At 41.8% G+C, this 16,421-nt stretch overlaps 1 pseudogene; it reads right to left on the minus strand.

Moving 5' to 3' along the window:
- LOC148361994 (testican-3-like) overlaps window positions 1-16,421 on the minus strand; it is a 68,244-nt pseudogene that overhangs the window by 5,339 nt on the left and 46,484 nt on the right.

The raw sequence follows: 16,421 nt of genomic DNA on the forward strand, positions 1-16,421 counted from the left end.
GAATGACTCTCCAAAAACCCATACGGGCACTGGAAAGAGGGGTAAAAATAAGACAAAATTGGGGGTGGTGAAAACACCGGAAACAAAGAGAAGAGATTTAGAAGAAAGCTGGTTGCCGATGAAAAAGCCCACAAGAGAACTGTATGAAGTTGAGCCGGAGGAGGTCGGGGAGGGAAAAAATCTGACCCTTTGTGGGCAGGGAAGTAAGAGACCCCTCAACACGTCCTCTGGCTCACCCCCTAACCCAGAAAAAAGTGGAAGACCTGGAACCACAGACAGAGAGTCAGAGGATTCAAGAGTTTTCCCAGGTGAGTCTCCGAATGAGGTACCGTTCTTAAGTGGTGAGTCCGACACAGGTGACACTCTCAATGACCACCAAAGAATGGACTCGGATCCCCCGGTTTTGTCTAAGTAGTTTATATACTTTAACAACACATATGAACATTACATTCTCTACTATCAATGTGAGAAGTGTGAGATCAAAGGTTAAAGCTCACAGCGTTTTATCATTCTTAAAAACTATCAGAACGGATGTGTTTTTACTACAAGAATGCTGCATCCCCTTTCTAAAAAATTATAAACAGTGGGAAGAGATTTGGCCATATCCGTCATTATGGGGTTTTTGGGGTTTTTAAGGGTTATTGTTCTATCTATGTTATTCATTATCCATTATCCGTTATCGGTCAGTTCATAATACGCTACAAAGCCTAGGAGCCGGGACACTTACTCTCAGCCAAAAGGCCAAGCTAAGGTCCTAGCCCTAAAGCCTTGCTACGATCATTGCGAATGCACCGTTCCTGGAGGTACTGCAATACCGGGCATGGCTCGAATGAAATCGTAACGATGGGGTAACCATTTTAATAAACAACCCTCAACTCATCATAAAGGGGAGTACTGTGATGAGAGACGGACGCGCAATCTTAGCAAGACTTTCTTATATAGGGAATGATTTTAACCTCATTAACATATATGGCCATGCCGACAGACAACTCAGGTACGAACTCTTAGAGGACATCCAGTCGCATATGCTAGGCCATCAACCACTAATCGTGGGAGGAGATTTTATTTGCATCCTAAGTAGAAAGGATAGAAAGGGGACCGATGAGGAGTTTAAAGGAGATAAAAGATCAACTTTATTGCAAGACATGTGCCGGACATTTAAACTGGAAGACTGTTTCAAATCCAGAGGACTGGCTCAACCTCAAATTTTATCGGACTTTTTGGGATATTTTAGCACCAGATCTGATTACTGTCTTTAACGAATTTTCCAGTCGAGACAACATGCCAGACAGTTTCAGAATAGGGATAGTTACTCTATTGCACAAAAAAGGAGACAAAACTGACTTAAAAAACTGGCGACCCATAACGCTTTTAAATGTGGACTGTAAAACCTTCAGCAAGCTTTTTGCAACACGAATGTCTGTAGTCTTGGGAGACTTGGTTGATCCGGACCAAACCTGTGCCATCGTGGAAAGAAAGATCAGCGACAGTCTCATGCTGATCCGTGACACCATCTGTTATGCGAGAGACAGAAACATGCGACTTGCGGTCCTAAACCTAGACTTTGAGAAAGCCTTTGATCGAGTCTCGCTCCAATACCTCTTCAGGGTATTGCAAAAATGTGGTTTTCCCAAAAAATACATCAAGTGGGTGGGACTGCTATACCGAGACATCTACAGCAAATTCATGATTAACGGGAATTTATCGGAAGAAATCAACTGCGGTGTACGTCAAGGTTGCCCTATGTCTCCCCTTCTTTAGTTAAATAGTAGACAATCTTAGAACCACAATCGGCATCATGAATGGAAAATGATACCCGTAATTAACGTATGATGCAGACTTGTAAAGTCCGGGTCCCGTTGATAGTAATCCAAGGAAACCAAATGTATATTTCCAAAGTTAAGGGTAGGAAAAATATATATCCACTATTGTCCACCGCGACAACAGACAGATCTACCGGTAACTCAGCTTTACCCTACTTCCCATCAGCCCGCATTTGCTCTGCATATTCTTTTTGATTCGCCTGTAGAACACATAACAGAATAAATCTCTAAAATAAATACATTACAAAAATATACAGTTGCAAATACATATTATACATGGTTACACATATTTACGAAGAAAGACGGTACACCAAGAGCGTTTTCAAAGATTGGGAGTTTGGCGAGGCCATGAAAGGCGATTTCCGAACGGCTTTGAGAAAATTCTGGTCCGCCATTCGGCGTCTTGGGGTGGGAAGCGGTGTGCCATCGACACTGTGTATAGTGGCAACGTGGAGCTGCTGACCTCGACCCGGCACGTTGTGAATCGGTGGGCAGAGTACTTCGAAGACCACCTCAATCCCACCGACACGTCTTCCTCTGGAGAAGCAGAGCCGTGGGACTCGGAGTCCGGCTCTTGTATCTCTGGGGTTGAAGTCACTGAGGTGGTCAAAAAGCTCCTCGGTGGCAGGGCCCCAGGGGTCGATGAGATCAGCCAGGAGTTCATTAAGGCCCTGTATGTTGTGGGCGTGTCATGATTGACACGCCTCTGCAACATCGCTTGGACAGTGACTCTGGACTGGCAGACTGGGTGGTGGTTCCCCTCTTTAAGAAGGGGGGCTGGAGAGTGTGTTCCAACTACAGGAAATCACACTTCTCAGCGTCTGTTACCGGTTTTTGGCACCATGACCTAACAATCCTCAACCCATGGCTGGACGCAAAATCGAGCAGCATGTAGCAGCACTGGTCGCGCTTTACGGAACCGGGAGGACCAACACAAGATGTATCCAGCTCTGAAAGTACCTGTGGTTGCATTGAAGTCTCCCAGGACAATTAGGAAATCGCCTCTAGGAACTGCATCCAACACTGATTGGAGTTTGGTGTAGAAAGCTTCTTTCACAGAGTCATCACTCACCCCAATGAGAGAGACATTACCCACGGAGTGGACAAGTCTCACTCACATAATAGGCTCACAGAACCTGGAGGACCAAACCTCAGGCAACCCCCACTCGGTATGGTGACGTTCTGCCTCGCCAGACCAGTAGTAGGTGTATCCACCACCGCCAATTTACCAGAGTATGGCCTCCTAACTTTGGACACCCAGCCGGGCTAGCTCCTGAGATAAAAGAGGTACACTGGTGCCATCACGAAGAGAGGTCACGTTCCAGGCGCCCACCCGGCAAGACCGCTTCAGATTCAACTGAAGGGGTGGAGACACCTCAGCACCGCCGCTACGCGGTAGCTCCCACACCAGCCTGACCCAGTTGCTCCGAGGTTTCCTCCCTAGCCGGTGATGGGGGTCCCGAAGGATTTACCCAATCGTACGATGCTGCTGTAGCCATGTCAATGTCAGTACGAAATTGAGTAGACCTACACTAAAGTAAGCGTGCTTGTGAGCTCGAGTTCTTGTGCCAGGAGGAAGGAGGGTTGACTGGAGAGGTGGCAAGGGCATTTTTCTTTCATTATAACTAATACATTCAAAGCAGGGGTGAAGAAGGAAAGAGTCCAGAAAAAGAGAGAAAAAACGTTTTTTGGGGTTTTCTTTGATCAGTCTTGTGTTGCATTCAAATAATTTTCAATTATGTCAAGTCAATCTTGTTTTCAAAATTTTACTTTCACTAAAAAGTGTGATTAAATACGGTTCTGTATTGTGCAGTCAACTATATAAATTCCCCTAAATGTTATATTATGTAACAAAAGATACTAAATGGAAATCTCATGTAAAAAATGTTGCAAAAATAACATTTGTGGGCCGTATAACCTTTCCGATAGTAGATTTGTCAATTAATTAAAATGTAAGAAATAATTTAGCACTGCCGGGAACTCAGAAAAATGTAACTTGAATCAAGTTTAGACATATTTATTAAAGATTGTTGCGGGAATGCTTACCGCTGCTCATAGAATTTTTTACCGCTGCTCATAGAATTTTGTGTGAGCGCTCAGACCTGAGGACAAATAGAGAACATTTTTTTCTTTATATGTTATTAAATGTGGGTGGAAAATAAGTCTTAAAATGAGCTATACCATTCATTGGATGCGAAAATCTAAGTTTTTTTTTTAGGATGTTTCTGTTGGTTTTGTCAGAGATTATACAAAAAATCCTAAAATAAGAAAGATTCTTCCAAATATAAGGAAATCATTCTGCCAATGGGATACGTTTTTTTTTTTTTTTTTTTTTTTTTTTTTAAGTGAGTCGTTGGATGTGAACATAAAATCTACATGCCAGCGGTATGTACTGACTGTTCTGGATGTTGTCCCTCTTTTGGTTGCTGTTGTCATGCAGCACTCTAAACCGGTCTCTGAGTCGGCCCACCACCTCCTTGAGTTCAAACTCGCTGCACACTAAGAGAGGACAACAGACATGATTAATTAAGCTGTTTTTATTGACTTACTTTTTCCCTACGGTGCCCAAGAAGCCATGGAATCATTTCAGGTGATCATTGATCTTTATAAAAGGGGGATTAGGGATATTGTTTGCCTGTTCATCCAGTATCAATCTTATTATGTATTTGTCTGTCTCACCTTTCCTCTTTGTGGAACTTTCTCCAGCCTGAGCGGGACAAGGACATATGCCGGAGCACTTGACGGCAATCTTCTTGCCAGTGATGCATGCCTGGTAGTCTAACTTGCACTAACACAATGAAAGGCAGGAAGGAGGAAAAATGTGAGTTGCATCATTAGTAGGCTACTGGAACTCCTGTGTTTCTCTTCACAACACTTTTAGTTCAAGCGTTAGAAAGGATAGGAAATTTTTTGTATGTTCTCTCGGTGTTTGTCAGGGTCTCCACCCACATTCCAAAAACATGCACGTCAGCTTAATTGGCAGGTCCAAATTGTGCATAGGTGTAATGAGCGTGTTAATTGTCTGTCTCTGTGTGCTCTGCAACTGGATGAAATGAAATGAAATGAAATGATCTGCATTTATATAGCGCTTTTCAAGTCAATGACTTCCCAAAGCGCTTTACATTGTGCTTCACATTTCCCAATAGCGGCCGTGATCTGTGCAGCCATGTAAGGCGCTAACCTGCTTATTGGGGGTAATTGGGGGTTCAATGTCTTACCCAAGGACACTTCGACAAGTAACACGGACAAGCCGGGATTCGAACTGGGATCCCTTAATCCTAAAACGATCGCTTTACCTCCTGAGCTACTGCAATGGCAACCAGTTCAGGGTGTCCCCCTGCCCACCGCCCGAAGATAGCTGGTATGGGCTCCAGGACCCCCAACTGACGATAAGCGTTGCAGATAATGCGGAAGAATGGATATTTAAATAAATAAATTATATATATAATATATATATATATGTATATATATATATATATATATATATATATATATATATATATATATATATATATATGTGTGTGTGTATGTATAATATATGTAATACCACTGCGTTTTTTTTTTTTTTGATTCATAGATCCACTTTGTTAATTGATTGACTAAATGTTTGGCCAAGAAGAATTTAATCAGGGTTTAACATCGCCGGCCTATCAGAAGCAGGACTTTGATAGGCTGGTGTAAGCTGCCAGTCAGCCTAACAGCGCGCATACAAATGGCCACCAAAACAAACGCCACAGTTTGTAGCTTTACCATCTCGTTACCTCATCTCATCTCCCATCTCATTAGCCATACCGCTTATCCTCATTAGGGTCGCGGGGGGGCTGTAGCCCATCCCAGCCATCTCCGGGCAGTGGGCAGGGGACACCCTCAACTGGTTGCCAGCCAATCGCAATCTCGTTACATTGAAAATAAATTCATTAATTAAATCGGATTCTGAGGAAAGTCAGAAAAGCGCAAAGAAAAGCGGGTGCTGCCTGGATTTTTATTACGAATTGACTGAGACGGCCGAACGTGGCTTGTCACAAGCGCCAGATCCATTACCAATAACAACTCGTGGAAAACCGCTAAATTTGTATGTATATGTAAAGAGAGAAAAAACGTTTTTTGGGGTTTTTCTTTGATCAGTCTTGTGTTGCATTCAAATAAATATGTATGTATATGTATCAGTGTTCTCGTTTGCCAGCGTCCCTGCGTCCTAGACGCATCATTTTTGCTGGGGACGCATAGTGTCAAATCAACGTGCGTCCCCGGGACGCAACTTTTTTGACACAAACTTGTCATTATTACCCGATTACTTTTTTTTTAACAAAGATTTACCGCACTCCAAACTTTTCGTCAGGCAGATCCCCCATTTTTGTTTTGGTCTCGCGGTTCGAGTTTTTGCCGATCTCGGCAAACGAGATCTCGTTGATTTGAGATTATGTCATTGTTGTGGTGCTTGTCGTCGAGTAAAAGAGAAGTATGCCTCCGAAAACACATTTAGTATTTGGTGCAAATCAACACAAAATTGGTAATTTATTCATTGTCAGTAATAAGTCGAAACATAATGCAGAAAGTGATAACAACGGCAATAATTCCTGCATGAAAAAACAGCGGATAAATTCTTCGGAAGATCGCGGAGACAAGGGAAAACACGTGTGTTATAGCGAACGATTCGACGATAGAAAATAAACAAAAGAATACTCCTAGCAAGAAAAGGACTTTTCTGCCAAAATAGACTAAATTATATCCCTGGTTACACTATGAGGAGGATGATGATGGAGGCTACATGTTCTGTGATGCGTGACAAAAGTGGATTGCATAAATCATTCCGCAATATGAACTTTCAGAAAAGCACATTGGATCAGCACAACGACAATGAAAACCACAAATTAGCTATGGAAATTCCGTTGCTGCAATTGGACCTTGAGAAGGCATTATAACTGTGGCGGGACAGCAAACCACGAAGAATATACGAACTGAAAGATCTGAAGTGATAACTGCTTTGTATTACCAATTAACTGTGATGATTAAAACTGCATGAATATATAGACTTATATTTCAGCAATAATATTTTGTATAATGTACAATATTTTTGTGAACTGAAAAATCTGAAGTTACATGCTTCCATTAGGTGATATTATTCGCAAGTACAATATCAGCTTCCAGTGCTACGCAGACGACACTCAACTATATCTTCCGTCGGAGGAATCTCCCACACTAAACTGTGGAAATTTGGAGGCCTGCCTTATTGAGATAAAAGAGTGGATGTCACTCAACCTCTTGCGCCTTAACTCTGAAAAGACCGAAATGTTAGTTATTGGTCCATCTAAATGCCGTGACTTGTTCTCAAAAACTGCTGTGAACATTGACAAATGTCACATCACACAGAGTGACTCAGTTAAAAATTTAGGTGTCATATTTGACCCTGATCTATCCTTTGAAACGCATGTAAAGAAAATTACTAGAACCGCTTTCTTCCATCTTGTAACATTGCTGAAATCCGTTCAATACTGTCTCAGTCGGATGCGGAAATTATAATTCATGCGTTTGTTACCTCCTGTCTCGATTACTGTAATGCACTACTTCTTGGTCTCCCGAAGTCTAGAATCAAGTCTCTTCAGCTGGTACAAAATGCCGCAGCGAGGCTTTTAACTAGGACAAAAAAGTCCGATCACATAACACTGATTTTGGCTAACCTGCATTGGCTCCCAGTTAGTCTTAGATGTGATTTCAAGGTTCTTTTAGTATTATACAAAATCATACATGGACTTGCTCCCTCTTATCTTTCAGATCTGATTTCCCCCTATGTCCCGGTCCGAAGCCTACGATCTGAGAGTGCCGGTCTTCTGGTGATCCCAAGAGCAAAGAAGTGTTCTGCTGGTCCGAAAGCGTTCTCCATCCGGGCACCGGTGCTGTGGAATGCTCTTCCCCCTGAGAGCCGATCTGCAACCTCAGTGGAAATGTTTAAATCTAAGCTAAAACTCACTTCTACTCCATACCATATGAATAACCTACGCTTCTCGTCGGCTGAAAAATAGTCTGTGTAATATAGTGTAATAATCTGTGAAGCCCTTTAAGACTCTTCGTGATTTAGGGCTATACAAATAAAAAATGACTTGACTTGATAACTGCTTTGTATTGCCAATTAACTGTGATGATTAAAACTGAATGAAAATATAAATTAATATAATTATTTCAGTAATATTATTTTGTATAATGTACAATATTGTGAACTGAAAATATCTGAAGTGATAACTGCTTCGTATTACCAATTAACTGTGATATTAAAACTGAGTGAAAATATAGATTAATATTATTATTTCAGCAATATTATTTTGTATAATGTACAATATTGTTGTGAACTGTAAAATCTTGAAGTGATAACTGATTTGTATTTCCAATAAACTGTGATTGATGATTAAAACGGAATGAATACATAGATTTATATTATATATTTGTCGCCGATTTACAATTTCAACCTCGATAACACTAAATTTTGGGGACCCATAGATTTTTGAGCATGCGAGTCCTCAATTCCAGACCTATCACTTTTCAGAGGTAAAATGAACACTGATGCATATATATATATATATATATATATATATATATATATATATATATATATATATGCACTGGGGAAGCACGGCAGCGCAGTGGTTAGCGCGTCTGCGACATAGTTGAGGTCATGAGTTCGAACCTTCTTGTGTGGAGTTTGCATGTTCTCCCCGTGCTTGCGTGGGTTTTCTCCGGGCACTCCGGTTTCCTCCCACATTCCAAAAACATGCATGTCTGGTTAATTGGCCGGTCCAAATTGTCCCTAGGTCTGAATGAGCAAGTGAGTTGTCTGTCTGTGTGCCCTGTGACTGGCTGGCAACCAGTTCAGGGTGTCCCCTGCCCAGGACCCGGAGACAGCTAGGATGGGCTCCAGCAGCACCGCGACCCCAATGAGGATAAGTGGTGCAGATAATGGATGGATGGATGGATATAAACCCTGTAGATCAGAATTAAAGAACAACATATAAAGAATTAAAGAATTCTGAAAAATGCCATTTACTGCTCAATAGTCTAAGGACTTGTGGTATATTTATACCATGGTACTAAAACACCTTTTCACAAAATGGATAAGCCAAAAATGCACTGATTAAAATGAGTGAACACTTTTATATGCCTTCCACTTAATGGTGCTAATATAGTACATGGTTCATTTTCCTGCTTATCTATGTAAGGCTACCAGCTCGGTAGCCTAGATGGTAGGGCGCCCGCTCCGAGACTGGAAGGTCGCTGGTTCAAGCCTCGGCCAAGTCATACCTAAGACTTACAACATTGGTACTCATTTCTCCCTGCTTGGCGCTTAGCATTAAGGGTTGGAATTGGCGGGTTTGGTCACCTAATGACTCCCAACACAGCAGTTGGGTCTTAAATGGCGGGGCCCTGTTGGCTGCGGCTGCATCAGTTTGCTACAGTTTAACTGTACTGACATTTTGTTCTCTAAGCATGGTTACAAAGAATGACAAAGTAAATTCTAGAAAATTCTAATTTTAAGTGCCAGTTTTACAGACTTTGCAAGATGGTGACTGAAAGCCTCCGGGAGCAGGTTGTCCAGATGAAAACGAAAGAGATAACCGTATTAAGATAGGTTTATCGTTCTAAATCTGTGATTTAAAGAATACTGAATATCTATAAAACTAAGAACATGGGTTCATCCAGGAAGGCTGGTTGTACTCGGAAGAAAAATGCAAGAGAGGACAGGTCACTGCAGAGGATGTCAACAGGTATTCATTTCTACACAGCAGCTGGAATTGCTCACCAGTTCAATTCTGAACATGGATCTGTATCAGTGTTTAAGAGCATTTGGACTGAAGGCCCACACTGTAGTGACCAAACCTCTCATCAGCAAAAAAACAAAACAAAAAAAGGCGGACTAAGCTTTGCTGAGGAGCATATTATGTGGACACAGAAAAGCTGGTCCAGAGTGATGAAATTTTTTCTGGTCTGATGGTAAGAATTATGTCCGGCAATACATTGGAGAAAGACTAAACCCAAAGTCGGTGAAAGGTGGAAGAGTAACTGTCATATTTTAGAGCATGTTTTCAGCAGCAGGAGTTGGGCCTTTCTTACAGTACACGGCTGAGTGAATACAAATGCGTATGAGAATATTGTTCCTTTTTTGCGTTCATTGCCTGCAGTATTAATGCACGACAATGCTCTATGTCACAAAGCAAAACGGGTAGAGAATTTCCTCGAAGGTGAAAACATTGATCTCAATCCAATAGAAAACCTCTGGAAAATACTTTGTGAGAATTATATGGCCAAGAAACCCACTACAATCACCGAACTGTTGAAGGCTGGAAGAAGAAAGGACCAAAAACACCCCAGAGCAATGTGAGAGACTAGTGCTATCCTGTGCCTGCAGATGTGCTGAAGTCATTCACAGAAAAGCCTGTACACTTACTGTTTGCTGATTGTTGTAACTTTCAGATTTTTTTCCCATGCCAAAGTATTTGTTGTTGTCTCATTTTGATCAGTGCGTTTTTTGAAAGATGTATATTTTTGTGAAATGCCTTTAGTCATTGTGAAAAAAGTGTGGCAGTACCATGTTATGTACACAATAAAATGTCATTTAACTGTGGAACGGTGAAGATGGTATTTTTTCGAATGTTTTACTTTTTTTTGTACGTTATTCTCTCATTTTCCTCTCCAGTTTGGCTGCAAGTCGCTAGTGGTATGTCTCTATCAGTTTTGCACAACGAGAAACTGATATTTTGCCCATTCCTCCTTGCAAAACAGCTCGAGCTCCGTGAGGTTGGATGGAAAGCGTTTGTGAGCAGCAGTTTTCAGTTCTGTCCACAGATTCTCAATTGAATTGAGGTCTGGACTTTGACTTGGCCATTCTAAAACCTTGATATGTTTTTGGGTGAACCATTCCATTGTAGCTTTCGCTTTATGTTTTGGATCAATGTCTCGTTGGAAGACAAATCTCAGTCCCAGTCTCAGATGATTTGCGGACTCCATCAGATTTTCTTCCAGAATGGTCCTCTATTTGGCTCCATCCATCTTCCCATCAATTTTAACCATCTTCCCTGTCCCTGCTGAAGAAAAGCAGGCCCAAACCATGATGCTGCCACCACCATGTTTGACTGTGGGGATGGTGTGTTGAGGGTGATGAGGTGTGCGCTTTTACCCCATACATAACGTCTTGCATTGTTGCCAAAAAGTTTGCTTTAGGTCTCATCTGACCAGAGCACCTTCTTCCACATGTTTGGTGTGTCTCCCAGGTGGCTTGTGGGAAACTTTAAACGACACTTTTTATGGATATCTTTAAGAAATGGCTTCCTTCTGGCCACTCATCCGTAAAGGCTAGATTTGTGCAGTATACGACTGATTGTTGTCCTTTGGACAGATTCTCCCACCTCAGCTGTAGACTTGTGCAGTTCATCCAGAGTGATCATGGGTCTCCTGGCTGCATTTCTGATCAGGTTTCTCCTTGTATAAGCTAAAAGTTTAGGGGGATGGCCCGATCTTGATAGATTTGCAGTGGTCCATTTCAATATTATTGCTGCACAGAGCTCCTTGGGATGTTTAAAGCTTGGGAAATATTTTTGTTTGCAAATCCAGCTTTAAACTTCTCCACAACAGTATCTTGGACCTGCCTGGTGTGTTCCTTGTTCTTCATGATAATCTCTGCACTTTAAACAGACCTCTGAGACTATCATAGTGCAGGTGCATTCATATAGAGATTTGATTACACACAGGTGGATTCCATTTATCATTGTTAGTCATTTAAATCAACAATGAATCATTCACAGATCCTCACTGAACTTCTGGACAGAGTTCGCTGCACTGAATGTAAACGGGCTGAATACTTTTGCACACCCACTTTTTCGTTTTTTATTTGTTAAAAAAAGTTTTAAATATCCAATAAAGTGTGTTCCACTTCATGATTGTGTCACACTTATTGTTGATGCTTCACAAGAAATTACAGTTTTATATCTTGATGTCTGAAGTCTGAAATGTGGCAAAAGGTCACAAAGTTCAAGGGGGCCAAATAGTTTTGCAAGCCACAGTATATTTCCTAATGTGATATGAACAGCAAATATAGATTTATGAATAATAATGTCATCATCACTCTGCTTTTGAAACATCAAAATAATTAGCTCCACTTTATTGTCTGTTGTAAGATCAATTAAGCCATTTCAATACTAAAGCATACCAAAAACATTACACCAAGAATATTGTTAATGTAATATTGACGCTCTTTGCTCGCCAATGCCACCTCTGGCGTAAAATGTAACTCCAAGGCTTTTATACATGTAATTATTATTATTATTTTTTTTTTACTTAAGATGTTCTGTGTTCAAATTGAAGAAAGCCTCTAGGTCAATGCAAAACATTATTTGTATACCTTGTTGGAGTAAGTGTGACCGTCGGTTCCACATACGGGGGTAGGGTGAAGCACTTTGACCCGGGACTCTGGTACAAACTGGGATCTTTAAAGCTGGGGGGAGACGATAATTTGTAAACTGGTATAGCTTCCCTTGTTTTCAGAAGTTTGTGAAAGATATTCTAATGGCTTGAAAGAGGAAGTATTCTCCTGCCTGACAATAACCCAGTTGGGATTATAATTGTTTCTGAACCAATGTTTTTCAAATTTACACATTTCAAATAAAGTAATGTAATAGTTAGTGTTAGGCAGCGACAACACACCCCTCCTTCACAATAGGTACAATTTAGCTAGCCCCAACGTGGTGCAAGCAGGCACCAGGGTGCCCCCTTAGGACAGCTGAGGTGCCCGTGAACAGATTCTCAAAATAGTTACCAGTGTTTGATTAAGTATACATTTTCTAGTAAAATTATTTTTTGGTGGACTAATTCTATTTTACCCTACTCCCTGACATAACATAGTAATAAGATAGTAATAATAAGTTGTCAATTTAGAAATGCAAATCACCCTGGGTGCCTAATACGCCAACTAGTAACAAAGAGTAGCTCTCAGCTTAAAAAAGGTTGTAGAACCCTGATGTAGTGCAACAAAAAAGGAGTGCTGAAAAGCACAAGAGATAATACCACGGATACTCAAAGTGTTCAAACCGCACCATTTTCTTGTAAATGACTAAGAGTAGCTCTCAGCTTGAAAAAGGTTACAGCCCCCTGATCTAGGCAAATTTGTGGTTTCTTCCCATTACACAAGTCATGTTTTTGTTATGATTTGCCAATTGCCCTCACGTGCGCTCACCCGTTCAGCCCCAGCTGCCACTCGTTCCCTAATTAGCCCTCCTCCTATTTAAGCATGTCATTCTCGTCCACTCCTGGTAAGTCCGTCAGCGAACCTCCGCACATGCAATGCAAGCATTTTTGACTCTAGCTCCCATTCTGTTCCTGTATCCTGCTCGTCTGTCCCTGGCTTCCCGATCAACTCCAGTTACCTGACTTGCTTTAGATCTCCAACCACGCTACGTTCTCCCGTTCCGGCTGCCTAACTTGCTTCCGATCTCCGTCCATGCTCCGTTCTCCCATCCAAGCTGCCCAACTTGCTTCTGATCTCCGACCATGCTCCGTTCTCCTGTCCCGGCTGCCTAACTTGCTTCCGATCCCCGACCATGCACTGTTCGCGAGAACTTCCTGCTCCTCCTGCCCAGCGAGCACCGGATCGCTGTTGTTTTTTCCTCTCGCCCTGACTTCCCCGATTAATCAATAAAGCATTGTGTGAAACGTTACGCATTTGGGTCCCCTGCTTGTCCCCCATCAGTATTTTTGGGGAATGCAAATAGACCCTTTCACGCGTGATGTCACTATGTAAGATGGAGGAAAATAAAACTACGCTCTGGTCAACCCACTGAAGAAACGCAGCTTTTGTTTCTTCGGTGTTAAAATGCCATGTTGTCGCTTTGTGTGCCTTAATCAGAGGAAAATAATGTTAGTGATAATAAAATATAGTTCTACAGGATCCTAGAGAATACTCCTGTTTAAAGAAAAGAAAGAGAAGTGGTGAATGCACTTATTGATCAAAAATGCTCGAGTTTGCGGCTTACATTTCATATCAGGTGTGAGAAATTCTGATTTTGAGTTCATGATTATTGTTACTGAGACCATATTACTTTTTATATTGGTATATAAAGTATCTTTATATAAGTATCTTGTTATTTTATGACCTTGGACAGTTGTAACAGCATGTAGCCTAATCAAGAGATGCTTCTCCTAAATAAAAACATTAAATACTTGAATAATTAAATGTATCTAATAAATTACTTGGATTGTGTCCCCAACAATTGTTGGCAATGCGCTTGATTTTATTTTCAACCTGTAGTGTTTACAAAGCTAACGTTGGCATTTAGGCTGGACTTTAACTGTTAGCTAAAGCTAAGAAAATAATTCAATATTTTGCTGATACTGGTGCAGGGACAACAGTCTGGTCCTGAATGTTGACAAAACTAAAGAGATCATTGTCGACTTTAGGAAAAACCAGCCCAACCATGCCCCACTTTGCATCAACAACAAGGCTGTGGAGGTTGTCAGCAGTATCAAGTTCCTAGGGGTGCACATTACAAACAAACTCACCTGGTCCGTGAACACTGCATCACTGGTTAAGAGGGCACAGCAGCGCCTGTACTTCCTGCGGAGGATGAGGAGAGCCCACCTGCCCCCACCCTCATCACATTCTACAGGGGCACCATAGAGAGTATCCTGACCAGCTGTATCTCTGTGTGGTGTGGAGGCTGCAGCGCTACCGACTGGGGTAGTGTGAGGAGGGTAACGAGGACAGCAGAGAAAATAATCGGGACTACACTTCCCTCCATTCAGGACATTGGCCAGAAGCGCTGCCTATCCCATGCTAAAAACATTATCGGGGACCCCTCTCACCCCCATCATGGACTGTTCACTCTGCTAGCCTCTGGGAAGAGGTACTGCAGTGTGCGGTGCAGGACCACCAGGTTCCGCAGTAGTCTAGTCCCCCTGGCCATTAGACTGTTAAATGGTCAATCTAACATATAGTTAACCTAAATCTTAACGGCTGCTAATCTGACTTTTTGCACTACTGGCAGTTCTTTATAGCTTGCCACTCCTTGCACATTTGCTCTCTGCACTATTGTACTTACAGCGTTACTGTTACAGTGTTAATGTTACTGTTTACCTGACTTGTTAACCTGAATGCCCATTTTGCACATCTGGTTAGCTACTCCTCTTGCACTATCGGCACTATGGTATGGTAAAATACTATACGTAGCCATAATACAATACAACTTTTACTTATATCTGTACATTCGAGGAAACTGTGCGGGTCAGATGTATCGACATTTCGTTCTGTATACACGTGTACTAGAATGACAATAAAGTAGATCTGAATCTGAATCTGAATCTGAATCTGAACTAATATGAACTCAATAGCAACGATCATAAATTATTAATTTCTCTTTCCTGATATGAAGTGTGCACTGCAAACCTGATTATTTTCAATGAGTGCCTCAGTCGCATCTTTTCACTTTAACGCATTTACCACGGCTCTCTTATTTTTCTTTGATCAGGAGTGTCCGCTGGGGTCCTATAAAACTTCCTTTTACGATCAATGACATTTTTTCTCCGATTCTGGCACACAAACACACAACATGATGACAGCTAAAAACAACGACAAGTTTTTGTGCGTTTTTACCAACGTTGTTGTGCTAAATTATGTACATGCTGACAATAGTAATAATTTTAGGATATTGTTGACTGTTACTGTTATTGTCACAGACACAGGACCAGATAGCGCTCGTTTTCTCAGGTTTTATTGATAAAGAAGGAGAGTAAGATTTGCTTCCACGATCCGATGGCTGGCGCATATAAGGAGCGAGCGATGCGGAAGTGGCACTTCCGTGTCAGGCGGGAATAGCAAGTCGTTGGCCGGGACTGGAGATCAAAGGCGGTGTTGAGTTCGTAAGCTAGGTCGGTAGCAGGAGGCAGGCAGGTAATGGGGCGAAACAGGTCAGGTAACAGGCAGGCAGAACGGGGCGTAGTCAGGTCCGGAAACAGGTTGGCAGCAAAGATCAGGCAGAAGAAGGCAGAGCAGGAACGGAGTCGGATGAAAAGGCTGAAGGCAACAGTTCGCATTCCAAGAGGAAGCAGGGGGTTTAAAAAGAGTGTCCACTAATCAGCTGTCCGGGCTTTTGGCGCCTATTAAGCTGCCGCAGCTGCGCTCAATCGGCAATCATGAGTTATTTTTGTTGCACTTCAAATGTATGATAAATCTGTTGCTGGTGAGGTGCAATAAATTGCCAAGGTTCTATAACACATCTCTCTGCCTGTTCTTCTCTAGTCAACTGACTCAAATACTGCTCAGAACATTTCAAATTATTTTACATACAACAACCTTTTTTTAAGAAACAGAAATAGTTAATTTCCCTGGTAACTAGTTACTTTTACGATGGAGGGCGGCATTGACTCGTCTTGGGATCATGAGGTCGCAGGTTCGATTCCCGTCTCCTCTTTGTTTTAGGGATTCAGTGTCCTTGGGCAAGACGCTGAATCCCTAATGCCCCCGATGAGTTTCCTTGCATGGCTGACGATGCTATTGGTTAGTTAGTGTGTAAAAGGGAAAAGTGTGAAACACAGTGCTTTGGTAGGTCTTCATTGACTTGAAAA

The sequence above is a fragment of the Urocampus carinirostris genome, chromosome 8 (genome assembly GCF_059441175.1).
Source record: "Urocampus carinirostris isolate Australia breed hairy pipefish chromosome 8, RoL_Ucar_1.0, whole genome shotgun sequence".
Lineage (NCBI taxonomy): Eukaryota > Metazoa > Chordata > Actinopteri > Syngnathiformes > Syngnathidae > Urocampus > Urocampus carinirostris.